This window comes from Rhipicephalus sanguineus, chromosome 6, assembly GCF_013339695.2.
Source record: "Rhipicephalus sanguineus isolate Rsan-2018 chromosome 6, BIME_Rsan_1.4, whole genome shotgun sequence".
Lineage (NCBI taxonomy): Eukaryota > Metazoa > Arthropoda > Arachnida > Ixodida > Ixodidae > Rhipicephalus > Rhipicephalus sanguineus.
In genome coordinates this window covers 18,589,972-18,611,225 of record NC_051181.1, presented here as the reverse complement: position 1 = coordinate 18,611,225, position 21,254 = coordinate 18,589,972, and the positions used below count along the sequence as shown (strand labels likewise).

The following is a 21,254-nucleotide window of genomic DNA, read 5'->3' as shown; positions in this document are numbered from 1 at the left end:
AAAAAAATGTCTGATACGTGCTTCCGATTGTCGAACAACTCAAACTGCAGTTCTTCATCTCGTGGCAGAACACTTGTCTCAGCCAGCTGTGAAAAGAAGTGAGTGCAAGTCCTTTGCTTCATTAAAGCACCGATATGAGAATACTGTATTGTTGTGCGTCCGCAGATAGTTTCAACGCAAGCCGAGCGTTTTTCACGATATTTTGCGGCTTCGGGCATAACAGGAGGGAAAAAAATACATGCATGCTGTAATGAAGGCGCACACTACGAAATTGCCGGCAGAGTTTCCATTGCATGTTGTGACATTTGTTAGCACTTAACAGCCTTTAACTTTCATAGTGATGCATTCCTTCTCTCGTTCGTCCTCTGAGCGTAGTTTGGTGTGCAAGCGGAGCTCATCCGCAGTCGAGGCGGCACTCATGTAATGTGAGCGCCCGCAGCATCGAGCGGCCGCTCCTGCGGGTTTGTCAAGCGGCTGATCGCAAGACAGAGCTTGCTGAACCACGACACCTGGCTGCGCATTTGTTGGTGTGGAGCTACTTATTTGTGACTATGCCACGTATAAGTATTGTGAACACCTTATATCCGAGTTTCAGCACAGAAGGAACGACGCGGCCGCTAGGCTGACTTGGTCACATTTGACGCATTATAACTTGTTAGCAACCAAAATAATGCAACGTTTTTTTAGGCAGAATGATAGAAGACGACCTTGACTTCAATCAGAGGGATTTTAAAAAAATTAAAAATGGCCTTTTTGAGAAAACTATTTTCAAAGTTCGGCGTTTTTGGTAAATTACTTATGTTTCCGCCCAATTATCGAGTAAAATGGTGCGTGATAAAACCACGAAAATTATTGTAAAAGAGAGCGAAGGTATCAAAGCTAATATATATTGATTTTTGTTATCCTCGCTTTAAGTTGTTTGTAGCAATACTTTCCTCAAATACAGGTATTTTGTGCGATTTGCCAAGTTTGTGATTTTTTTCTTCAAAAGTGCTTCCACAAGCAAGGAAAATAATATACTCATAAGATTTTATTTAACTTGTTCTTTGAGGGGAATAAATATTGTGACCGAGAAGTGCACCGTTTTTTCCCTAGGTGCGCTCAAAATACAGAAATCGCGAAATTGGCGAAGAAGTGTTTTTTGTGGCCAAAATTTGTATATTTTTTTCAGGCGAACAAATCTTTTTTTTTCGCGAAACTAACTTCGAAACCGTTGTTCTGGATGTAATGCCTAGACCTACAGCAAATTTCGCCAAAATCGGCAAGGGTGACCGGGACCTGGTGTTCGATCTTATCTGGACACACCCACAGATTTGTTGTATTTGTCTTCTAAATTCAATCCAGACATTATTGCAGTGCAAGAAACTTGGCTTTCCGCACATCATTCGTTTCACTTAACCAACTTCAGATCGTTTCGACTAGACCGCCCAGCCAAAGGCGGAGGTTTAGCATTCTTTATCAATAATAAAATTAGTTTAAAGGCCAAAATTTCGTACAAATGCATGTCCCCAGAATGCGAAATTTTTGCCTTAGACATCACCTTGCCAGGATGCTTACCTTTCTCACTAGTAAACGTCTACTTTCCTGTGGGCGTACAAGACACGCGAAGTTTAGATGCAGCTGTCCATTCATGGTGTAAAAAAAATTCTGGTTGGAGATTTTAATTCCCACCACATCTGCTAGGGTTTTAGAACAGATCAATGTGGCCAACGATTCTGGGACTGGTCTATAGACAACAATTTATCGTGCCTCAACGCTAGAACTCCCACATTTATCCGAGATCGATCTCGCTCTGCCTTAGATATGAGTTTTGTAAGCTCGACAATTTCTAGCACTTCGTGGACAGCCCTGGACTGTGCCACCAATAGTGACCACCTGCCCATAATGTTTGAGATTGATTGCCCCATAAGACCATCATGTTCTCACGTCCGAAATTTCATAAATTATTCAAAATTTAAAAATGACCTAAAAGCAGCTTTAGCTTCTCCCTCTGAAGACAGTGGTGGAGCTAATTCTATGAAATGAAGCGCAGTAATTGAAAGAACATACAAAAAGGAGCGTTTACTATTGAATCGGCCAAGAGGGTGCCCTATAGTCCATGGTGGAATTCAGATTGCTCAAGTGATCACAGACGACGACAGGCAGCTTGGAAGAAGCTAATTCATAATCAGTCCCCCAGAAATTTGTCAGACGACAAATTCATTGTTGCTGGATTTAAGTGCACGGTGGCCCAAGCTAAAGAATACTATGACAAAAGACATTTCGATTTTCTTTCCAAACCTAAAAATACAAAAGCGTTATTTCGTTATATGAGATCTCGCAAAATCCTGCCGTCTCCAGTAAATACTGATTATGAAAATTTATCGCTGGAAGAAATGACAAAATCTTTAGAGTCAATTGGTAAAGGTGTAGAAAGTAGATTCTCTTCGACTTTGCCGAACAACTGGCAAAAATCTACCAGAACGACTAACTTTGAAATAGTGACGCTGTCTGAAGTATCAAAGGTGATTAAATATTTACCTCCGTCTGCTCCTGGTCCTGATGGAATTACAGTGCCTATGCTTAAAATTTTATACAAGTTATCACCTCGTGATGTCCTCAATTTGATAAAGTATTCTTTAAATAATGCCTGGATACCGTATGACTGGAAAATAGCCAAAATAATTCCTATACTAAAAAAGCAAGGGTAATTAGGTTATAACATAGAAAATATCAGACCCATCTCTCTAACGTCTAATATGATCAAACTTATCGAGCGGGTCCTAAATTACAGAATAAATGTCTGGATGGCAGACAAGTCAATATTAAAACCAAACCAAATCGGTTTTCGTAATGAGTGTTCAATTAGGTGTGCTCATGCTGGTTTAGAGAGTCGAATACGGCTTGCCCAAAAAAGAAGACATTACGCTGCTCTTGAAACACCTGACATAGCTAAAGCTTATCATAGCGTCGAGCACTCCATTTTACTGAATACACTACAGAGCTTAAATTTTCCACAATATATTATTGAGTGGGTAGCAGAATTTTTAAAATCAAGGGAATTTTATTGCGTTAAGGATGGATATGTTGCTCATCTAAATTCAAACAAACGCGGAGTTCCTCAAGGGGCAGTCCTATCTCCGGTATTATTCATTGTACTGATGAGCTCTATTCCAAATGACCAGGATGTAAATGTCTACATTTATGCAGACGATATCGCGTTTTTCGCGGCAGACAGTGATATTTACTCATTACATCAAAAATTGCAAAGATATCTTAATACCATGGAAATGTGGCTGCAGTCGATTTCATTGTCGTTAAACATCAGTAAAAGTGCCCTCTTGGTGTTTCCCCAAGCAGATTCAATTTCTATTTCCGTATTATATAAGCAGGAACCCATTCCACAAGTGGATTCTATCAAATATTTGGGCATGATTTATAATGAAAGACTTAATTGGAGTCCACACATAGAATATATAGCAGCAAATGCACAACGAGCGTTAGGCTTATTGCGTAGGCTGAGTGAGTAACCAAAAATAGGGGTTACGTAGAGACACCCTGTTAATGTTGTACAAACTATACATGCGTCCAATATAGAAATTTGGGTGCATATTATTTTCGGGCGGCCCTGCTTATGAAACAAAACCTTTAGTTCTATTGGAGCGTGAAGCGCTGCGAATGTGTCTGGGACTCCCAAAGTTTGTGGCTATTAATGTTATGTATCAAGAAGCACGCCTTCCAACACTTCTTTGTCGATTCCGCATCTTAACGGTGCAAACTTTTTAAAAATTTTACAGCTTACCGGCTAGATCTGGATACGCCTTTATCAGTGACCCCGACTCTTTCTTTCTTGCTCATTGGCCGCGATTTCATACACCCCAAATAATTTTTGTTCAAAAGAAACTGGACAGCATTAAGGTGGACATTAGAACGATAATTGAAACTAATGGCTCACATCGTAATATAACGATAGAAAATGATGAAAATTTCCCCCCCAAATCTAAGTTCCAATCTCTCAGATTTATGAATAACAGGTTAAAAGATTACTTGGTACATGCAGAAACAAAAAACATAATAGCCACAGGTGCTTCTGTGAATAATCAAAGGCAGGCGTAGGAATTGCTTCCGATTGGCTTGGCTGGTCATTCTCAGTGAGGCTACCAGATTTTACTCCTGCTTTTGAAGCGGAGCTCATGGCTATTATTGTGGCAATTCGAAAAGTGCCTTCAACCGAAATTAGTGCAATCATAATAACAGAATCTCTTTCGGTATGTACAGCACTTAAAGCTTCAGAACATCCACGAGCCCTAATGACTTTGTGCACATTAGTACCGCCACAGCTGAAGCTCCTGAAATTATTATGGGTACCAGGTCACTGCGCGATACAATTAAATGAATTGGCCGATTCTGCCCGGGCTTCCCTTGATGGACCAATAATTTCGGTACTCTCAGCAGTAGAATACATAGCAGCGATCGGATATAGAAAATTAGCAATTTTAACAGATATCATGGAAACTATAACTAAATGGACAGAATATCAAAACCTTAAATTTCCATGGACAGCTAAGTGGATGTCAATCTAGAAAGTTTGAAGTTAATATTTCCAAATTTCGATGCCGCGTCCCCCTATTAAACTTATATTTACACAGAGCTGGTCTTTCGATATTACCCCTTTGCCCATTTTGCGAAGAAACAGAATCTATTGAACATTATTATATATCATGTCGCAACTATTGAATAATCAGGAAAAGACTTTTGGTTATTCCGTTTTCGATTATTGGTTTAAGTTTAACTGCAGAAAATGTTTTAAATTTCAGTGGCTCTGTTTTGGGACACTGTCATAGAGAAATTTTTAACGCTGTGTGTAATTTCCTCCCAGCCAGTAAACGTATTCCAACATAATGTCTACTTTAATAAATACTGGAAAAATACTGGCGACATAATTATAAAATGTGATTAAAGGCAAGACATAGAGTCGCACTTGGTCGGGTCAGGTAAACTCAGTTGTCTGGTCGGCTCAAAATTTCAAATTTCCGTTATTATAATAGCACTTATTTCCTTTTTTTTGTAATTAATGTTTATAATCTATAGGATATAATACCCTTTGTAATTTGATTGCTCTTTACCTTCGTAATTTTTTTTTACTTTAGTGATAGGGAGGTAAACATTAACCCATATATACCCAAACTCAGAAAAAGTGAGAAAACAAATATCTTTTTCTCCGAAAAAGTATACTTCTACCCTCGAAAGAAAGCACAAGTTCTTTATTTACTGCCAGGTAAACGCAACACTGTTTTTCAAGCCGTCCTATACATATAGGTCACTGGGCATTAGGGGTGGTGTGTGCGGGTGTGGTAATCCTTGAAACATTTCACGCGCACACCAACATTGTACTTCTTCCTCTCCATGGCGTATTTCATACAAAGCACGCGTTTGCCCGGTGAAAGCGGTCGGCACGTGGCAGCATGAAAAGCTAGCAATGTCTAGGCTTGCGCACGTTGAGAATAAGGCCTGCTTGATGTGCTGTAGGAGACGCTAGTGATATGCTAAAGAAATAGCGATGTTAGAGCGCATCAAAGAAGCGTCCTATAGGCTTCCCAAGCAACGCTTAGCGGCGCTGCTGGATGGATGGATGGATGCTATGAGCGTCCCCTTTATAACGGGGTGGTGACAAGTGTGCCACCAGGCTCGACAAAAATAAAAAAAAACCTTTACTCTTCTTTTTCTTAGTGTTGGCCTAGTGTCTTTACTTCAATTAAAACTATCTTACTCCAGAAAAAAAAAACTTAAGTTTTCAGCTCCGTTCTCTGCCCTTTACGGCAGAACGTCCTTTTTTTTCTCAATATTTATTTTTGTCTCTTCTCTCTAATTTTCTGCCACCAATACTCTAACCGTCTCTTATTTAAATCGCGGGTGCGTTCAGCTTTCCATTGTCTCTAAAACCCAAGGCGTCATGTAGGCTCGTGCCCAAACGTACACCTGGGTGGATATCTCCACATTCAATCAGAACATGCTCCGCCGTTTCCTTATCTTCCCCGCAGCACGTGCATTATTCTTCTTCTTTACTGAATCTCGCTTTATAACTACCCGTTCTAAGGCAACCCGATCTCGCTTCAAACAGTAAAGCACTTCCCCTTGAATTATCGTAAAATGCCTCCCTCCTTATTTCATTTTTGCCCTTTCGGTAGTTACTCAAAGCCGGTTTTTTCTCCATAGCTGCCGTCCAGTAAATCCTCTCCGCCGCTCTGACTTCTCGCTTAACGCTCTTTGTTGACATATTGCTTACACTACCAGCCGTATATTTACTAGTTAGCCTCCTAGTTCTTTTTCTCCACTGTGTGTCCACGCTCTTCCTATACAAATAACGGAACACCTTCTCTCCCCATCTACTCTTCTTCATATTCCTTAGTCTTTCTTCGAACCTTATTTTGCTCAGAGCCTCCCTCGTCTCAAAACCTGCCCATCCCATATGGCCCTTTACAGCCTCATTTGTCGTCTTCCCGTGAGCACCCAACGCGAGGCGTCCCACAGTCCTTTGATTTATATACATTCCCAATTGCACCTCTGCCCTCATACACACCACTGAGTTCCCAAAAGTAAGCCCCGGAACCATTACACCTTTCCACAGACCTCGAAGCACCTTGTACCTATTGTATCCCGACAACGCTCTGTGGATGGATGGATGGATGCCATGAGCGTCCCCTTTATAACGGGGCGGTGACAAGTGTGCCACCAGGCTCGAAAAAAAAAAAAAAAAAACCTTTACTCTTTTTTTTTAGCGTTGGCCTAGTGTCTTTACTTCAATTAAAACTATTTTACTCCAGAAGACAAAAAAAAACCTTAAGTTTTCAGCTTCGTTCTGTGCCCTTTACGGCAGAATGTCCTTATTTTTTTTCCCCATTATTTATTTTTGTCCTTTCTCTCTAGTTTTCTGCCACCAATACTCTAACCGTCTCTTACTTATTTCAATCGCGGGTGTGTTCAGCTTTCCATTGTCTCTAAAACCCAAGGCGTCATGTAGGCTCGTGCCCAAACGTACACCTGGGTGGATGTCTCCACATTCAATCAGAACATGCTCCGCCGTTTCCTGATCTTCCCCGCAGCACGTGCATTGTTCTTCTTCTTTACTGAATCTCGCTTTATAACTACCCGTTCTAAGGCAACCCGATCTCGCTTCAAACAGTAAAGCGCTTCCCATTGAATTGTCGTAAAATGCCTCCCTCCTTATTTCATTTTTGCCCTTCCGGTAGTTACTCAAAGCCGGTTTTTTCTCCATAGCTGTCATCCAGTAAATCCTCTCCGCCTCTCTGACTTTTCGCTTAACGCTCTTTGTTGACATACTGCTTACACTACCAGCCGTATATTTACTAGTGAGCCTCCTAGTTCTTTTTCTCCACTGTGTGTCCACGCTCTTCCTATACAAGTAACGGAACACCTTCTCTGCCCATCTACTCTCCTTCATATTCCTTAGCCTTTCTTCGAACCTTATTTGCTCTGAGCCTCCCTCGCCTCAAAACCTGCCCATCCCATATCGCCCTTTACAGCCTCATTTGTCGTCTTCCCGTGAGCACCCAACGCGAGGCGTCCCACAGTCCTTTGATTTATATCCATTCCCGATTGCACCTCTGCCCTCATGCACACCACTGAGTTCCCAAAAGTAAGCCCCGGAACCATTACACCCTTCCACAGACCTCGAAGCACCTCGTACCTATTGTATCCCCACAATGCTCTGTGCTTCATTATTGCAGCATTCCTCTTTCCTTTTGCTGCTGAGGCTTTTTCCTGTACCTCCATGTACCTGTCACCCTCATTTATCCATACTCCGAGGTACTTGTATTCGCTCACTCTCGGTATTTCTTGGCCCTGTATTGACACCGCCTGATCACAAGGGTCATTGAATACCATCAATCCACATTTTGTTACACTAAATCCTAGTCCTAGAGCTTCCCCTTCCCTTCCGCATATATCCGCCAGCTGCTGTATATCCTCTCGACTGTCAGCAAATAAGACAATATCGTCAGCATAAAATAATCCTGGAAGCTTCTGCTCAATCATCACGCCGCCCTGTTTGTGTGACAGATTAAAACCAAAGTTGCTACCTTCTAGCGCTTTTTCCATATTCACCATGTACAGCATGAATAACAGCGGGCACAAAGGACATCCCTGTCTCAGCCCCTTGCTAATCTCAACGTTCTCTTTGCTATTCATTCCTTCCCATTCTATGCAAACTGTATTTTCTCGGTATATCTCCCTCAAAAGCTGTATACAGTCGTCGCCTATGCCAATTCCTTTCAATATATCCCACAAAATTTCCTCAACGTGCGCAAGATGGCGCTGCTCTTGACAGGCAGCGCCATCTCTGGCAGAAAAAGAGAAACTGAGGCGTGATCAGCGAGCGTTTTCCCTTCTCTCCACCGCGTTGCCGCTCGCTTCCGTGCACGTGCAGAGCTCTCGCGGTGCACTTGCGGCGTCTCACAATGTACCGCGTGCAGTGCGGCTTCAAAAGGATCTTCAAGCTTGACTGGCGCTTCCGAAAAGCGAACTTGAAAAGGAGAAAGGCTCGTCAATCACCTTAACAGAGAAGAGCAGACGATCGACGACAACCACGCCCGACTCAAAGCGAAATGCATCTCCCAAGTCGCGATTACACCGTGTAGGACGTATACCTCGAGGTAAGTCTCATTCTGTCATGTTAAAGATGAATAATGGTCCACATGCACTCCAAAATGAAGCCGTACACGCTATCGATGTTCTGCGGCGTGGACTACGAATCATATGATTGTTTTGATATGACATGCTTACAGTAGCAGCCGTGTACTTTCGTGAAGAAACGTTCGCGGCGTGCGAAAAAAAAGATTATACGGCCATGGCACTGCTTCCTGAGAAGGTTAGAGTCAAGTCCTCCGTGCCGCTGGAGAATCACCCGCCGATTAAGACGCGAGGCAGCTAGCTGGGCTTTAACCACTGTGAAGCAAGATGAACTGCTCGCCTCGTTTTTTCGGCTGTCGCGTCATGCTTGCAGTCTCTTATGATATCGACTTGACAGGCGTATAAAACCTGTTGTGTGAACGCGGCTAGAAAATCGCACAAACTCAGAAGGTGGTTACTTCAAGGTTGCAATTGCAAAGCATGTATTAAGTGCCAGTTGTATTTAGCGGCTTAAATATATATCACCCTAATAAAGTGACAAAAACAAAGCAAACCTGCAGAACGATGTCAAAGCTTGCTGAAAATGCACAGACGTCCGTTCCGGCGTGATAAAGCAGCCTTCCCGACGCGTGAAATGCAGGCGCCGAACTTCTGACAATGTGCGGAGTTCAGTAGAATTCAACCAACCGCGCAACGCTAACGGTATAACGCGAATGTGAACGTTCAACAACGACGGGTAGGTCTCACGAGCACGGAGAATCAAAACACAGTTGCTTCACCTACAACCGTAACTGGACTTTAACAATGCGAGAAGACAGGGAGTAATCATTACTGTAGTCGCTGCGTGCATGCGCCCCGTTACTTACCGATTCAGGTAGTCGGAACGAACGAAAGCGATGAACTCAGACAGCCAAAATAGAAGGCGAGACAGCGCTGTCAGCTATCCACGCTTGCCGCCTTTATTTCTCGTGCGACACGCCCGGGAACCGATACAGTTTAACACGTGAATCGTGTGCCTTGGCGTTGTCTGCACTGTTGTGGCTGGCCACTAAACCGCAATACTTCGGACCACGCTTGCGCTTCCGCGGGGTCGCTTCTGCCATCGTGGAAGTGCGCAGCTTCGCACAGCAAGCCTCTCGGTTCAACGTACCCAGCTGACGGCCTCCCAGTTACCCGCATCGCGAGAAGAACGCGTGCGCACGTGCGCTACCGCTACCGTGAAAGGGGCTGAGTCGGCCGCGCGAAGGTTCAGAGCTTTACGACAGAGCCGCAGCGCGGCTGGCGCGGCGCTGTCGTCGCGCCGCAAACTTGAGCTTGGGTTCCCTATATGTAGGACACTGGGCATATATGGGTTAATGTAATCATCATCCATAGGCTACAATAATTCTTCTTGGCCAATCCCCCAGAGTAGGTATGTGCCAAAATTGGTAGGCTACAAGCAAACAAACAAAGCTTTGCTATGACCCAGCCTTGCGCAACTTAGTGTAAGCTACGCTAATTTTCTCCTTACCTTTCTTTTCAATGTGAGCTGTTTTACCTTACAGATTACAGAATATATCTCCAACCTTTTACATAATTAACGATAAACATTTCTCCCAACCAGCATAGAGGAGGATACGGGCCTTCCTGTGCATCATACCTCCTCACCTTCCTCTACTGCATCCACCTCCAATTTTCACTGCCATGGTGAAGTGTTTAGAGGGTCTCCCTTCAATTCAGGAGGCCCACGGTGCGAATCCCAGCGCCTGTGGCCGCTTACAAGTTTGTCTGATATAGAGTTACCCCAACCTGGCACAGGGTGTGAATACGCAAGGGAGGTTTAAAATAAAGAAGACGCATCTTTTTGCAACCCACAACAGAACATGGCTCAGCGTCAATGGCGAAGAGGGAAACAAAGAGAAAGAAGTTAAAGAAAAGAATAATCCACCTTGTCGAGAAAAGAGCACCAATAACACGAAGTGCCAGGCTGGGATACCCTCTCTGCCCATAAAACCCAAGACCTCCGAGAAGCTGGCCTCTGCCTTCTACTTTTCTTTTTACTACTGCTCTTTCCTACTACGACTTCACGCCATTCTCCCTTCCATTGTAGAACACAAATGACACACAGGGACACAGGCAAGTAAGACGGCACAGGCGCTATCAGATGACGTTTATATTTTCGGGAAGACAACATATATATATATATATATATATATATATATATATATATATATATATATATATATATATATATATATACAATTGGTCATGCACAAGGAATTCGTCCAACAGCAAAACAGAATAAACATTTCACTTCCCCACTTGCAGCCCTGAGACCAGCAAATATACTTCCTTATCTGACAGAGATAAAGATGGGCGACTTATGCACTTATCTTCCGATCTTGCAATGAAAGAAAGCTTCGGCTACCTATCTAGGTGTTTTATCGCCGTTCAACATACGTGTGTCCACATGACATTGGTAATTGCTTTAACACGCCTCTCTTGTTCTACATACTTGTTTTAGATACTCTCTTGTAGCTAGAACTTAATACCATACCATACTTAATGGTATGGTGCATGTCACATTTTCTAGCCAAGTTATCGCTTCCATTGTTGTACATACGCTCAACGACGGGACACACACGGCTAAGGCTTCTTTTGGCGGAGCATATTACATTCACATTGTATTTTCTGCCAATCTTTTTTAGGCGATATGAGAAGCTATGGACATATGGAATGACAGCCATTTTCATCTTTGGTTCATAAGATTTTTCTCAATTCAGTTGGCGATTTAAAATATTTGACGGCTCTCTCCCAAGTTGCGAGCAATGACGAGGACGGGAATCAAGCGTCAATCAAGCAACTTGGCCTTCAAGACATTAAGTGACAGCACGTCTTCAACAGTGCAGATTTAAAACAAGAAAAAGCAATGCTGTTCTTAACTAGTTTTGTATGGGAAGAACTGAAATTCAAAATAGGTTGTCCAGATCTTGCTGCATACATGTAACCCGTGTGGTCAAAATCAAAAGATAAGGTCAAGTCTAAAAAGAGCAGTTTGTTACCCGTAAGCAGTTCGCATGTAAAATTCAAACGATCACCTTGCTTCTCGAAGCAAGATAGAACTGTACCTTTGAAGGCGTCCAACTGTGAACAGCTGCCAAGAACCAAATGATCGTCAATGAAACGGAATATTCTTTTTACGCTACCAGGTAACTTCCCTTAAATTTTCTGGTCTAATTCAGCTAAGAAAAGGGAACTTAAAATGGGAGCAACCTTTGAACCAATGGAAACTGCTGACTTCTGAATTAACATTTGACAATTAAAACCGACAAACACGTTGCGAAGGTAAAAAACAAGTGCGTCCAAAAACGATTCGATAGGCATCCCGGAGAAGTTTCTGTAGGCAACTTCATCATTGTCTTGAGTGACAGTTTCCTTAACGTACTGCATGAACTGGTCCTGAGGCAGCAACATGGCAGCAACATGGTTAGCAACATGGTTATTTGCGCTATCACACAATTTGTACCAAGTAGCTCGGCTTTCCTTAGTACTCCATTCTCCCTTGCGAGTTGCCAAACTAAGCATCTTTCCCAACCTTAAACCAAGCTTTCACTGTCACCGCTATTCAACACTCTGGCCGCCCTGCCACATCTCCCCTTCTTTAACTCTTTGAGGCGCTTTGTACACAATTGTGTACACAACTTGTTTTCGCTAGTTGTGCCGACTAGTGTCTAAGAAAGCGCAAGATACACTGATCTTTTGATTAATTGAACCCCCTGCGAAAATAAATATGTCTTCATTTATACCTTAATTTTGCACTCTACAGTTAAATATAGACATTTTTCTGAAGGAAACACCAATTTCGACGTGCCGTTTACCGCGAGCCCGTAACAAAAGTATAATTTTTCTTTGGTCAAAATGAACATAGCCGAAAACCAATTTGCTCTGTATTTCTATCCTGAGATTTTATTCTATTCATGCAAAAACAGAGCATGAATAACTTCAGGATAAATCGATAGTTAATGACAATTTAATTAGGAATAATATACCACATATAAATCAACATATTATGAGATTATTTTTGTAAAATAGAATATCGAGTGCCTTGAAATAACGTTTCGTGAATTTGACGCATTTACAGACAACTCATAGGTGACGTCTGAAAGGGTTAAAGCGCCAGTAACCAGGCTCTCACTTCTTTTTTACACCACCAAAACAAGTTCACTAATTGTTACAGATAACCGCGGCGATGACATTTCGCAAGTATTACAGTGCTGCACGCCGCAAAGATAAACCATTTCGGAGAAAACAAAATTTCCACAGCCCTCTCCAGCGCCTGCCCAGTCCTCTTCGCCCGCAAAGTGCCCACGGGAAGTCTTACGTAGCACCTACTTCGTCGATTAGTTCTCTGCACAATGAAACGGCACCATGGCCCCGCGGATTTGCAGTTTTTGCTGCGCAGTCCAATTTTCGTTTCCTGTACTGCCCTCTGCCGTTTTTATAGGGGCTGGGACTACCACGACAACCGATATAGGGAGAACGAAAGTCTCCGAGATCAAGAGGTGTTTCGCGGCTTGACCGCTAGGGGAGGAACGCATGCCCAGTGGCATACTTAATTACTTCACCAGTGCCTTGCACTCCTCTCATTGCACTTCCTCACCAAGCCGTTCTGACACGAGTGACACACAGAGGAAGCCTTGCTTGGTCATTGGCTGAGCGCCGATGACGTAATTGCCGACGTCATGTTTCGTTATCGAAGTTGGCGTCGTACCGACAGCAAGCTACACCTACACCTTTTCGCTACCGAGAAAAGTTGGATGGCCGAGCGAGAAAGAAACACCAGCCGAAGCGGATTGTTCTATATCGTGTAACTTTCTGTTTACAACACTTATCCACAAAAATCTTGCAGCGGCAGGTTCTTGTCGTACAAGAGCTCAGTTATCTTTCCATCACATGTTTTGGACCACGCGGTTGCTTACTACCCTTTTAGGGGAAGCCTGTAGGCCGGTCACCTTTATGGCATCTTATTTGCATGATGATGGGACAAGTGTTCCGTGAGGTCATGCCTTTGTGAAAAAGATGTGTGGCGACACACTGCGCACAAACCGGCGCAGACACCGCCTCGTCATTAGCCAGCTCGGCGTGACATGGCCGCATGCTGCACCACGCCTCCGATAAGGGACAGCGCCACCGCAGCGTCACCGGAGGCTTACGTCACCGACGGCGGTTATAAACCCGAGCTGCTAAGCTCGGAGGTCATCATTCCTTCGCCACCCGACTAAGCGCAGCGTCGCTATGCTCGCCCCGCTGCTACTACTACGTTAAATAAACAGTCGTTATCTTTTATGTCGGGATGCGTCCTTCCATCGACACGGCATCCCACATCTGGTGACCCGGAAACCGAACAAACCGCACCGCTATGGCCGACACGGAAGCCCTTGCCGCTCTTCTGCAGCAAGTGGACCAAATTCAACAGCAACTTCAGGAACAGCAGCAGCGCATGCAAAACGGACCGCACTCGCCCGGCGATTCCGCGCAGCCTCTTGTGGACTATGCCCCCCAAAGCTCCGTTCCAACGGTCGCTGTCAACGTAGATGCTGCTACCACTGCGGCCGCTGCCGACCTGGACGTCTGGCGTGTCTCTGTCAAGCTTCCGCCATTTTGGGCGGACTCGCCCGAGGTATGGTTCGCCCAAGTCGAGGCCCAGTTCTCCCTGGCGCGCATCACACAAGACCGGACCCGCCACGACTACGTCGTCGCCCACCTGGACGCCCGCTACGCTAACGAGGTCCGGGATATCCTCGCCAACCCACCAACGGCCAACCTGTACGAATACCTCAAGACCGAACTCATCCGCCGGCTGTCACTCTCGGAAGACCAGAAATTGCGACAACTTCAGTCCGCAGAACTTGCCGAGCGCAAACCTTCGCAGTTACTCCGCCACATGCGTGCTCTCGCGGGTAACATGGAAGTCCAGGAATCTTTCCTGCGATCACTCTGGCTCCAACGACTTCCACTGCACGTTCAGGCAATTCTGCGGGCTCAGCTGACGCTACCTCTCGACCAACTTGCCGAGGTCGCTGATTTCGTCATCGAGGTCTCCTTGCCGCAGTTGTCGCCCACCATCCAGGCTGTCGCCGCACCGCTGAACACCACCGAGCTGGCACGCCGTATAAACGACATCGACCGGCAGCTCACCTTCATTGAACAACGGCTGGGTGAAGGTCTTCCGATGCACCAGCGCCGCCACTCGCAAAGCCGCGACCGTAACACCACTTCGTCGCGGCAACCCGACAACAACGGCCGCCCGTGTTACTACCACCGACACTTCGGGGACAGAGCCCGGCAATGTCGACCACCCTGTTCCGCTGGGCATGCGGAAAACGCCAACGGCAGCTCGTAGAGACGGCCGCAAGCTGCCAACCCAGAGGCCGTCGCATCTTCGTCACTGACCAAATCACGAAGCAGCGGTTCCTTGTCGACAGCGGTTCCGACATCTGCTGCTACCCGCGATCCCATCTTCAAGGTCCTCGTCCGCCTACGTCTTTCGAGCTCAGCGCGGCAAACCGCTCTACAATCAAGACATACGGCTCGCTCCGCCTGCACATCCAGCTCAGAAACTTACGCCGTGGCCTTCACTGGAACTTTGTCATCGCAGACGTCGCCGAGCCAATCATCGGCTCAGACTTTCTGGCCCACTACAACCTCCTTCCGGACTGCCGCAACGACCTCCTCATCGACGCGCCGACGGGACATTCCACACCAGGCCAGCGAACGACCGCCCAACAGCCAAGCATCAGGGTACTCAGTGTTGACAACCATTCGCCGTACCACGCCATCCTCGCCGAATTTCCCGGATTGACGCGCCCCAGCGGACTGCCACGCAAAGTGCAGCACACCACCGTGCACTACATCCGGACCACTTCAGGCCCCCCGGTTTTCTGCCGCGCCCGTCGCCTCGCCCCGGACCGCATGCGCATAGCCAAAGCAGAGTTCGAGGCCATGCTCTGCGAAGGAATCGCCCGCCGCTCTGACGGTCCATGGGCCTCGCCACTTCACCTTGTTCCAAAGAAGACCGAAGGCTGGCGGCCCTGTGGGGACTACCGTGCCCTCAACGCACGCACCATACCGGACAGGTACCCCGTCCACCACATACAGGATTTCGCCCATCGCATTCATGGCTGCCACGTGTTCTCCGTGATAGACTTGGTGAAGGCCTACACACAGATACCCGTCAATCCGGATGACGTCCCGAAAACGGCAATCATCACTCCCTTTGGCTTGTTCGAGTTTCCCTTCATGAGCTTCGGCCTGAGGAACGCTGGACAAACCTTTCAGCGCTTCATCGACGAAGTCGTCCGCGGCCTCGACTTCTGCTTCGTTTACCTTGACGACATACTGGTATTTTCCCGCGACGCCGAAGAGCACTACACGCACCTTCGTCTACTGTTCCAACGCCTCGATGACCACGGTCTACTCGTGAATACCCAAAAAAGTACGCTAGGCGCTTCCATCGTCCGTTTCCTCGGCCACGAAGTTTCATCTGAGGGAACTCGGCCCTTGCCCGAACGCATCTCTGACCTGCAAAGTTACCCTCAACCCACCACCGCTAAAGACCTTCGCCGTTTCCTTGGCATGCTGAACTTCTACAGGCGTTTCTTGCCACACGCAGCCGACTACCAGGCTCCCCTCCATGACGCTTTGACTGGGCTACGAGGAAACCAATCTGTTACGTGGACGCCGACGTTAACGAAAACGTTCGAAGAATGCAAAGCCGCCCTCTGCACCGCCACGCTTCTCACCCATCCCGTGCCAGACGCTCCCTTGGGACTCTTCACGGACGCATCTGGTTTCGCCATCGGCGCCGCCCTCATGCAACGCGTGGACAACACCTGGCATCCCTTGGCGTTCTTCTCCAAGAAACTCGCAGCTCGGAAAACGGCCCCTTCAATCGCCAGTTCCGCTGACGAAACCACGACAACCGCCCCGACAACTTTGCCAGCCTACTACAGAGAACTTCTGGCGATATACGAAGCAGTGCAACACTTTCGCCATATTCTCGAAGCACAGAATTGCACCATCTATACCGACCACAAGCCTCTTACCTACGCCTTCTCTCAACGTCGCGACAAACTCCCGCCTGTACAGCAGAACCAACTCTCGTTCATCGCACAGTTCACCACCGACATCCAACATGTCAGAGGGAAAGACAACGTGGTCGCCGACGCGCTTTCACGTGTATCAGCCATCAGCTCTGTGCAGATAACAGCGGACGTCCTCGCCGAGGCCCAGACTACAGACCCCGACCTGCAGGAACTTCTCAAGTGCACGTCCTCACTACAGCTGCAACAAGTCCCCATTCCAGGGTCGACAACCACAATCTGTTACGACATGTCGACAGGACGAAGCAGGCCCTATGTGCCCCTGGCCCATCGCCGTGGTCTTTTCAACCAGCTCCACAACCTCAGCCATCCCGGCATACGCGCCTCTACACGCCTCGTGGCTGACCGCCATGTCTGGCCCTCCATGCAGCGGGATTGTCGTACCTGGGCCCGCTCCTGCATTCAATGCCAACGCGCTAAAGTCACCAGGCACGTCACGTCACCGCTCGGAACATTCCCTCAGCCCTCTGGTCGATTTGAGCACGTCCACCTCGGCATCATAGGACCCTTCCCCCTGGCTGGACCCTACCGCTACTGCCTCACCGCCATCGACCGGTACACTCGAAGGCCCGAGGCATGGCCCCTCGAGGGAATCACCGCGGAAGACGTCGCCTCAGCCTTCTTCACCGGCTGGATTGCTCGTTTCGGCGCCCCCCGCCGCGTAACCACCGACCAAGGACGGCAATTCGAGTCGCATCTTTTCAGGTTGCTCGGGCTGACCATCGGTTTTGAACGCTTAAGGACCACCAGTTACCACCCCTGCGCCAACGGAGTGATCGAGCGTTTCCACCGACAGTTCAAGGCAGCCATTATGTGCCACCCGGACTCAACCTGGCTCGAGGCCATCCCAGCCGTCATCCTTGGTCTTCGCGCCACCTTCAAGCCGGACATCCACGCTACACCAGCAGAGCTCGTCTACGGAGAACCTCTCCGCCTCCCAGGTAAATTTCTCGCTGCACCGCCATCCAGTACTACGACGTCAGATCCCACCGACTTCGTCGCCCGGCTCCGTCGCACCATCTCCGCCTTACGCCCGTCACCTGCAGCCCACCACAGCAAGCCTACACCGTTCGTGTTCAAGGAGCTAGCATCGTGCACGCACGCTTTCCTCCGCGACGACAGCGTCCGCAGGCCTTTCCAGCCACCCTACAGCGGACCCTACCTGGTCGTCCATCGCGACGACAAAAACTTCACTCTGCGCCTGAACGGGAACGACGTTCGCGTCTCAATTGACCGGCTCAAGCCCGCATACATCGCTGCGAACGAACCGGGCAGTGCCACTCCATCCACAGGCATCTATCCACAGACGCCGACGTCACAGCCCGCTCCTTTCACAACACGCTCTGGACGCCTGGTACGCCTCCCAGATTTCTACAGACCCTGAGGGCTCTGCACTCCGCGGGGGGGGTGATGTGGCGACACACTGCGCACAAACCGGCGCAGACACCGCCTCGTCATTAGCCAGCTCGGCGTGACATGGCCGCATGCTGCACCACGCCTCCGATAAGGGACAGCGCCACCGCAGCGTCACCGGAGGCTTACGTCACCGACGGCGGTTATAAACCCGAGCTGCTAAGCTCGGAGGTTATCATTCCTTCGCCACCCGACTAAGCGCAGCGTCGCTATGCTCGCCCCGCTGCTACTACTACGTTAAATAAACAGTCGTTATGTTTCATGTCGGAATGCGTCCTTCCATCGACACGGCATCCCACAGATGCATTGCAACGGTCACAGGAAAAGGGACACTCCCCTCTATGCTTGCGGATGATGTGTTCCGCGAGGTGGTGCTTCCGACAAAAGGATGCATTACAGCGCACACAGGAAAAGGGACGCTCTCCTGTGTGAATGCGCATGTGTCTCACGAGGCTGTTGCTCCCCGTGAAGGACGCATTACAGTGGACACAGGAAAAGGGACGTTCTCCTGTGTGCGTGCGGATGTGTACCACGAGGCTGCTTTTCTGCACAAAGCACGCATTACAGTGGACACAGGAAAGGGACGTTCTAATGTGTGCGCGTGAGTGCGCATGTGCGCAATGAGGGTGGTTTTGGTCGAAAAGGATGCATTGCAGTGAACACAGGAAAAGGGCCGCTCTCCAGTGTGCGTGCGGATGTGTCTAACGAGGTTGTTTTTCTGCACAAAGGATGCATTGCAGTGAACACAGGAAAAGGGTCGCTCTCCAGCGTGCGTGCGAATGTGTCTAACGAGGCAGCTTTTCTGCACAAAAAACGCATTGCAGCGGTCACAGCAGAAGGGGCGCTCTCCTGTGTGGGTGCGCACGTGACGCCTCAGCTCGGAATTTCGAGTGAATACAGCTGGACAGAAGTGGCACTGTAAGGGGGGCTCGCCCTTGTGTTTCCGAAGGTGTCTCTTCATAGTTGACTTGTCCAGGGCCACATAGGTGCACTGCTGGCAGGAATGAAGTCGGCCTCGTACAGACGCCAATGAAGACGACGGCTCCAAGGACAGAAATGACAAGGAGCCTGCAAAGCCATCGAGAGCACACTAAGTCAAGGCAAATTATGCGTCATACCCTACATGGTACTGCAGGGTGTACAGCAGCAGGCAATTCACAAGGGTTTCTACGAATGTGTGTGAGGTAGATTGTCACGTTTTCTCGCAGAAACCAAAGGTACTGTTATGGCAAAAGTGAACCGACACAGCAAGTCTTACGAAAATTCCCTTCTTACGTACTGCACGTAAATTCTACGCTTAACACAGGAGAAAAAAACGGTGGCAAAAAAAGAAGAATCTGGCTTAGACGACATTCCGATGCCATATACAAAGAGTCAAATATGTTTGAATGTGCAGCAATAAATACTAACCCGTTCGACTACTTACTGTACCTCTGTATGCAGAGAAGTATCCACGGAAGAGTGCACAGCAAAAGATTTACTTCGTATTGCAACACATGAAGCATATGAAAGATAATATGAGTAAAATAAGTTAATGTGATGCAAACTGGAAAAGCAGAGAAAAAAATACATTGATAAAGGTTAGAAGCATCACGGTTCTTGGTGGTAAGAATTACCAAGAGCATTAATGTGTATTATACAAGGAACTCTTTTTTTATATTACTGCCACACTTTGCACATTTCCCACTAACGTCTGTATACTACTTCAATGAAAGCATAAGATACCAGGGAAGGCAAAGTCAATTATTCACCAGCTAATGTTTGAGTCACTTACGAATCATTTACATCTTACAGCACAAATCAAAGTGCCACTATCGTGTACTGCAGCAACTTATCTGGAAAACTGTTTCTCTCAGCATGGACAGATATGTAAAAACAAAAGCATGCATTAGTGAAGGGGCACTTAAGGCAAATAAAAATTTATGTCAGAGTGAAAGGTCAATGTTTCAGAACGTCTAAAACGTCATTTTCAACAGCGGTGCTCTACTAATCGAGAAATTAAGGTAGACGCACGACACGACATGCGCCACCAGTGGAACAATTTTTAATGAGCCAGATGACGTCAAGAGTCCACAGTATAATTATTGACTAGTACTCAACCTACTTATAATAATAAATAACACTTCATGCATATAGGACGTAACAAAATTCTGAGTTTGTCTAATAAGTAAGCAAGCTTGATTTGGAAAGGGAAGATCGCATCTTTCTGGACTGTGTGACACCAAAATATGGAAGAAAACGGTGTGTTATTGTCTTGACTTGTTCTTTTTGCGTCGAGGTAAATATGTTCCGGCGTGGCGGAGCGTAGAGTATTCGGCTGAGAACCAGAAGTTGGCGAGTTCAAATCCACGTGGCGGAGGCTTTTTTGTTGCATACGGCTTTTTTTGCTTTTTTATTGCACTAATGCTTTCTGTATCCCTTTCTTTACTAATACATTTATGTATGGCATGTAGACACCGCCGTTTTAAAGGGCTCCTAAACAACCCAGAGGTCGAAATTTAGTTGTGGTGCGACAGTTGTGGACGAGTCTACAAGGAACACGTAGCCGTGAGAATTTTTCCAAACGGTGCCGTAATAGCGGAGTTACACGCGTTTGATGATCGAAACGCGACGATCGTTCGTTTCAATCTTTCCTTCGCTGCCCTCCACTTGTCTGCTCGTCTCCTCTCCCAAAGCTGCTTTACCCTCCTCGCCGAATGCCCCTCCCAATCTCACGTGACATGCCGTCATCGCTGACGCGGTCTTCGAAACAACGGGCACTTCCGGTTGCTGCGACTCCGTGTCCGTGAACTCCGTATTTCTCGGCTAACCGCTGTTGATGCCGTGCCGGCCAGTGCGATTTGTGCCTGTATGGACCCTGTGTTGCGCGCACTCCTTCAAGGGATCGCCAACACGATGGACCCGTACGGTGACACGTGTCGCGTCTTTTCGATTTAGGAGCTTGCTCGCCAAGCTTCTTATGCTCGCGCCTTGTCCATGCCCTGCGTACCCTGCGTATCCGTCGGCGTATACGGCATGTACACTACTTCTCATTGGTCCCGCCAGAAGCGCAGCTGCGCTCTCTCCGGTGAT

General features: G+C 47.3%; 1 protein-coding gene across 1 annotated transcript in view; it reads right to left on the bottom strand.

Annotated features, from left to right (window-relative positions):
• LOC119395641 (gastrula zinc finger protein XlCGF71.1-like) overlaps positions 1-19,263 on the bottom strand; it is a 214,371-nt gene extending 195,108 nt beyond the window's left edge. The window contains exon 1 of the mRNA XM_049416714.1: positions 19,169-19,263. The gene's annotated coding sequence lies outside the window, so the exon portion shown is untranslated. The remainder of the gene's footprint in view (positions 1-19,168) is intronic.
• Between the last annotated feature and the right edge of the window lie 1,991 nt (positions 19,264-21,254).